A 6,184-nucleotide genomic window follows, 5' to 3' on the forward strand; every position below is an offset into this window, starting at 1 on the left:
GACTTCATCATATGAGCCCTTTAAATCTGAGCTTAGAAGTCAGACTGAGGAAGTCAGAGATTTGAAGCATGAAAAATATTTGGTGCACTGTTGATGGCTTGAAGAAAGAAGGGGCCATGTGGCAAGGAATGTGGGTGACCTCTAGGAGCTGAAAGTGGCCCCTGAATGATAGCCAATAAGGAAATGAAGATCTTAATCCTACACACACAAGGACCAAAACTGCCAATAAGAAGAATGAGATTGGTAGAAGAGTTTTCCTCACAGTCTCCAAATAAGAACTCAGCTTGGCCAACACATGGATTTCAGCCTGTGGTATCCTGAACCGAGTACCTGAAATCATATTCTGCTGGATTTTTGATCTACGGAAACTGTGAAATAATAAGATTTGTGCTGTTTTAAGTTGCTCATTTTGAGAGAATTTATTATGCAGAAATAGAAAATGAATACACAGAGTATGTAGTGGTGAAATTACTTAGAATACACATAAAAATGCATACCATATAATCTACTAGGAGTGAAAAAAGACAAACATCTACCAAATTAGTTGAAAAAAAATGGCTACAATTGTTTTATTATGGGAAATCATAGCATTTCCCTTTGGTGACGTTTATGAGGTGGATGAATAGACATCCATCTGTTTGCATCAGTTGGGGCAAAGTTTGTCTGAGAGTTAGAGCTGGAATTAGGTCCTTTCAACAATATCACTCTAAAAATTAGTTTGCAGAATTTATATTGACCACAAATAAAATCTCTAGGATTATATATTTCTTCTTGAGTAAAATTTGTCTCTGCTAGTTGTTCTCCATTTGACCTTCAGATTCATTCTTCACTCATCTCTGTCACACTCTGTGCCTTGGGAGGCTGACCCCGAATAACTGTCCTTTCAGATCCCTTATTCTCCAGTTTCTATGGGCTTCAGTCAATGGGGGTCAACAAGAGATTGGAAAATGGAGGTAGGGTGAAGCTGAGGCAGGGAGGGAGAAGGGAAGAAATGCCTCTACTTCACTTTACTTTCACCTTCCAAACCCTTGTAATTGAAACTCTTTTCCTCTGACCTGAAAGTGCTACTAATGTCCCACCATTATTGGAGTTGAGGTGCCCCAGTATTTGTTATTTGTTCCCTTATTCCTGCCCACACCCTTATAAGTAATACACTCATTAAAGTATGTTTATTTAAACCATCTGAATGAATTCTGTCCCCTACCAGGATCCTGAATGGAACACCATCCAGGCCAATTATCAGCTGACTGATTTTTGTGTTTTCAAAAATTGTACTTGGCTGTTCTTTGAAGGCCGATACGTTAAAACACATCAAGATGCTGAGTTTTGGTTTCCAGCGCTGCATCATCAGGCGGCGGCAGCAAAGATGGTTGGAGATTGATGTTTCTAGATTTGAGTTGGCAAGCTACTCTTCAAAAAGACTGCTTATTTTTGAAACTGTAAGCTGGGAATGCTTATTCCCAGCTCTGATTTTTTTTTTCTATGTAGAAAGTTGTACTAGTCATATCATTCCTGACTTTTCCTCTAACTCATTCCTCTGCTAGACACATTTAATTAGTAAATATGAAACCAATAAATTGAGCAAAGTTTATTCAGGTTCTGCTTTTTCCTAGTTAGTTGGCCTTCCTGCAAAGTGGATGCATTCTCATCTGCTCCCATGTGGGGACACTTCTCCCAGTCCTCTGCTGTTAAGATTGGGTGGCAAGAGCAAAGTAATTCTGAAGTTAAACACTAAGAAGCTGTTTAATTTTTAAACTAAGCCATATTCTATAAAATAGCTTTTACAGGAAATTAAGGTGCTGAAGAAGTATGCTATTTATTTGGACTACTCATGAACCCCAATAGTTCCTTTGCCCGATCACGGGCACCAGATAAAGCTTCCTAGCCCAAATGGTCTTTTATATTTTTATTTTTTTCCTTTAAGTCCCCTTCAGAATGATCAGATATGTCTATTTGATGAGCTATATATGTGTAGATAATAGCAAGAGAGGACTTCTTACATGTTTTTAAAACGATGATTTTTCTATAAAATAGATCTTTCATAAATAACAAAGATGTGAAGTTTAGTTAATAAATCTAAAGCAATGACCCATTAAATCAAGGAGTAAAGAAATACAAAGATAATTAAGTAGCTTTCATTCTAAATTATAAAAAGCACATTTTAAACAAATCACAATTAGGTTTTCAAATGACAATAAGTAGCAATTTCACAACAGGAAGTTAGAGGCCTGGCAGGCAGCAGAAAAAATGGGGAAAAAGTATTGAGGAAGGGGATCCTTCTTTTTTTTTTTTTTTTTTTTAATTAAACTTTAAGTTCTAGGGTACATGTGCACAATGTGCAGGTTTGTTACATATGTATACATGTGCCATGTTGGTGTGCTGTACCCGTTAACTCGTCATTTACATTAGGTATATCTCCTAATGCTATCCCTCCCCCCACCCCTCGCCACAATAGGATCCGGTGTGTGATGATCCCCTTCCTGTGTCCAAGTGATCTCATTGTTCACTTCCCACCTATGAGTGAGAACATGCATTTGCCTGCCTGCTAGTTTGCTGAGAATGATGGTTTCCAGCGCATCCATGTCCCTACAGCGACACCTAACTCATCCTTTTATGGCTGGGCGTGACTCCACGCGTATATGTGCCACATTTTCTTAATCCAGTCTGTCACCGATGGACATTTGGGTTGATTCAAAGTCTTGCTATTGTGAATAGTGCTGCAGTAAAACATACCGCAGCCGTGTCTTTATAGCAGCATGACTTATAATCCTTTTTGGGTATATCCCCAGTAGTGGGATGGCTGAGTCAAAATGGTATTTGGTTCTAGGATCCAGATGAGGAATTGCCACAATTGCTTTTCCACAATGGTTGAATCCAGTTTACAGTCCCACCAACAGTGTGTAAGTGTTCCTATTTCTCCACATCCTCTCCAGCACCTGTTGTTTCCTGGTTTTTAATGATTGCCATTCTAACTGGTGTGAGATGGTATTCATTGTGGTTTTGATTTGCATTTCTCTGATGGTGAGTGATGAGCATTTTGTCATGTGTCTGTTGGTTGTATGAATGTCTTTGAGAACTGTCTGTTCATATCCTTTGCCCACTTTGATGGTGGTTTTTTTCTTGTAAATTTGGTGCCTTTATAGGTTCTGGATATTGCCTTTGTCAGATGAGTAGACTGCAAAAATTTTCTCCCATTCTGTAGGTTGCCCACCACTCTGATGGTAGTTTCCCTTTGCTGTGCAGAAGTTTCAGTTTACTTAGATCCCATTTGTCACTTGGCTTTTGTTGCTGTTGCTTTGGTGTTTTAGATGAAGTCCTTGCCCATACTCTATGTCCTGAATGGTATTACCTAGGTTTTCTTCAGGGTTTTGGTGGTTTTAGGTCTAACATTTTAAGTCTCTAATCCATCTTGAATTAAGCTTTCATATAAGTGAGTAAGAAAAGCATCCAGTTTCAGCTTTCTACTTATGGCTAGCCAGTATTCTAGCACCATTTATTAAATAGGGAACTCTTTTCCCATTTCTGTTTCTCTAGGTTTGTCAAAGACTGACACAGATGTGTGGTATTATTTCCTGAGGGCTCTGTTCTGTCTCCATTGGTCTATATATCTCTGTTTTGGTACCAGTACCATGCTGTTTTGGTTACTGTAGCCTTGTAGTATAGTTTGAAGTCAGGTAGCATGATGCCTCCAGCTTGCCCTTTTTGGCTTAGATTGTCTTAAGTAATGTGGTGCTCTTTTGTGGTTCCATATGAACTTTAAAAGCTACAGTTTTTCCAATTCTGTGAAGAAACTCATTACAGCTTAATGGGAATGGTATGAACTGCAAAATACCTGGGTAGTATGGCCATTTTCACGACATTATTCTTCCTATCCATGAGCATGTTCTTCCATTTGTTTGTGTCCTCTTTTATTTCACTGAGCAGTGGTTTGTAGTCTTTCCTCTTGAAGAGGTCCTTGACATCCCTTTTGTAAGTTGAATTCCTAGGAATTTTATTCTCTTGAAGCTATTGTGAATGGGAGTTCATTCGCGGATTTGGCTTCTGTTTGTCTGTTACTGGTGTATAAGAATGCTTGTGATTTTGCACATTGATTTTGTATCCTGAGACTTTTGCTGAAGTTTCTATCAGCTTAAGGAGATTTGGGCTGATGATGGGGTTTTCTAAATACACAATCATGTCATCTGCAAACCTAGGAACAATTTGACTTTCTTTCTTCCTACCTGGAATACCCCTTGATTTTATTTCTTTCTGGCCTGGATTGCCCTAACCAGAGCTTCCAACACTATGTTGAATAGGAGGAGTGGTGAGAGAGACATCCCTGTCTTGTGCCAGTTTTCAAAGGAATGCTTCTGTTTTTGTGCCCATTCAGTATGATATAGGCTGTGGGTTTGTTTGGAATAGCTCTATTATTTTTGAGATACGTTTCATCAATACTGAAATTTATTGAGTGTTTTTAGCATGAAGGACTGTTGAATTTTGTCAAAGGCCTTTTCTGCATCTGTTGAGATAATCATGTGGCTTTTGTCTTGGTCTGTTTATATGCTGATTACGCTCAATGATTTATAAAGATGTTGAACCAGCCTTGCATCCCAGGATGAAGCCCACTTGGATCTTGGGGACAAGCCTTTTGATGTGTTGCTGGATTCGGTTTGCCAGTATTTTATTGAGGATTTTTGCACTGCATGTTCATCAGGGATATTGGTCTAAAATCTCTTTTTTGTTGTATCTCTGTCAGGCTTTCTGTATCAGATGATGTTGGCCTCATAAAATGAGTTAGGAGGACTCCTCTTTTCTATTGATTGAATAGTTTCAAAGGAATGGTACCAACTCTCCTTTGTACCTCTGGTAGAATTGCCAGAATCCGTCTGGTCCTGGACTTTTTGGTTGGTAGGCTATTAATTATTGCCTCAATTTCAGAGCCTGTTATTGGTCTATTCAGGGATTCAACTTCTTCCTGGTTTAGTCTTGAGAGTGTAAGTGTCTACTTAAATTATCCATTTCTTCTAGGTTTTCTAGTTTATTTGCATAGAGGTGTTTATAGTATTCTTGATGGTAGTTTGTATTTTGTGGGGTCGGTGGTGATATCCCTTTATCATTTTTTATGTGTCTATTTGACTTCTTCTCTTTTCTTTCTTTATTAGTCTTCCTAGTGGTCTATCAATTTTGTCGCATCTTTTTCAACCTGCCCTGATCTCATCGATTTTTTTGAGGGTTTTTTGTGTCTCTCATCTCCTTCAATTCTGCTCTGATCTTAGTTATTTCTTGCCTTCTGCTAGCTTTTCAATGTGTTTGCTCTTGCTTCTCTGTTCTTTTAATTGTGATGTTAGGGTGTCAATTTTAGATCTTTCCTGGTTTCTCTTGTGGGCATTTAGTGCTATAAATTTCCCTCTACGCACTGCTTTAAATGCTTCCCAGAGATTCTGGTATGTTGTGTCTTTGTTCTCATTGGTTTCAAAGAACATCTTTATTTCTGCCTTCATTTCGTTATGTACCCAGTAGTCATTCAGGAGCAGGTTGTTCAGTTTCCATGTAGCTGAGCGGTTTTGATTGAGTTTCTTAGTCCTGAGTTCTAGTTTGATTGCACTGTGGTCTGAGAGACCGATTGTTATAATTTCTGTTCTTTTACATTTGCTGAGGAGTGCTTTACTTCCAATTATGTGGTCAATTTTGGAATAAGTGTGATATGGTGCTGAGAAGAAGGTATATTCTGTTGATTTGGGGTGGAGAGTTCTGTAGATGTCTATTAGGTCCACTTGAGTTGAGTTCAATTCCTGGATATCCTTATTAACTTTCTGTCTCGTTAATCTGTCTAATGTTGACAGTGGGATGTTAAAGTATCCCATTATTATTGTGTGGGAGTCTACGTCTCTTTGTAAGTCTCTAAGGACTTGTTTTATGAATCTGGGTGCTCCTGTATTGGGTGCATATATATTTAGGATAGTTAGCTCTTCCTGATGAATTGATCCCTTTACCATTATGTAATGGCCTTCTTTGTCTTTTTTGATCTTTCATGGTTTAAAGTCTGTTTTATCAGAGACTAGGATTGCAACCCCTGCTTTTTTTTGCTTTCCATTTGCTTGGTATATCTTCCTCCATCCCTTTATTTTGAGCCTATGTGTGTCTCTGCATGTGAGATGGGTCTCCTGAATACAGCAAACTGATGGGTCTTGACTCTTTATCCAAT

The sequence above is a fragment of the Papio anubis genome, chromosome X (assembly GCF_008728515.1).
Source record: "Papio anubis isolate 15944 chromosome X, Panubis1.0, whole genome shotgun sequence".
In the NCBI taxonomy this organism is placed as follows: domain Eukaryota; kingdom Metazoa; phylum Chordata; class Mammalia; order Primates; family Cercopithecidae; genus Papio; species Papio anubis.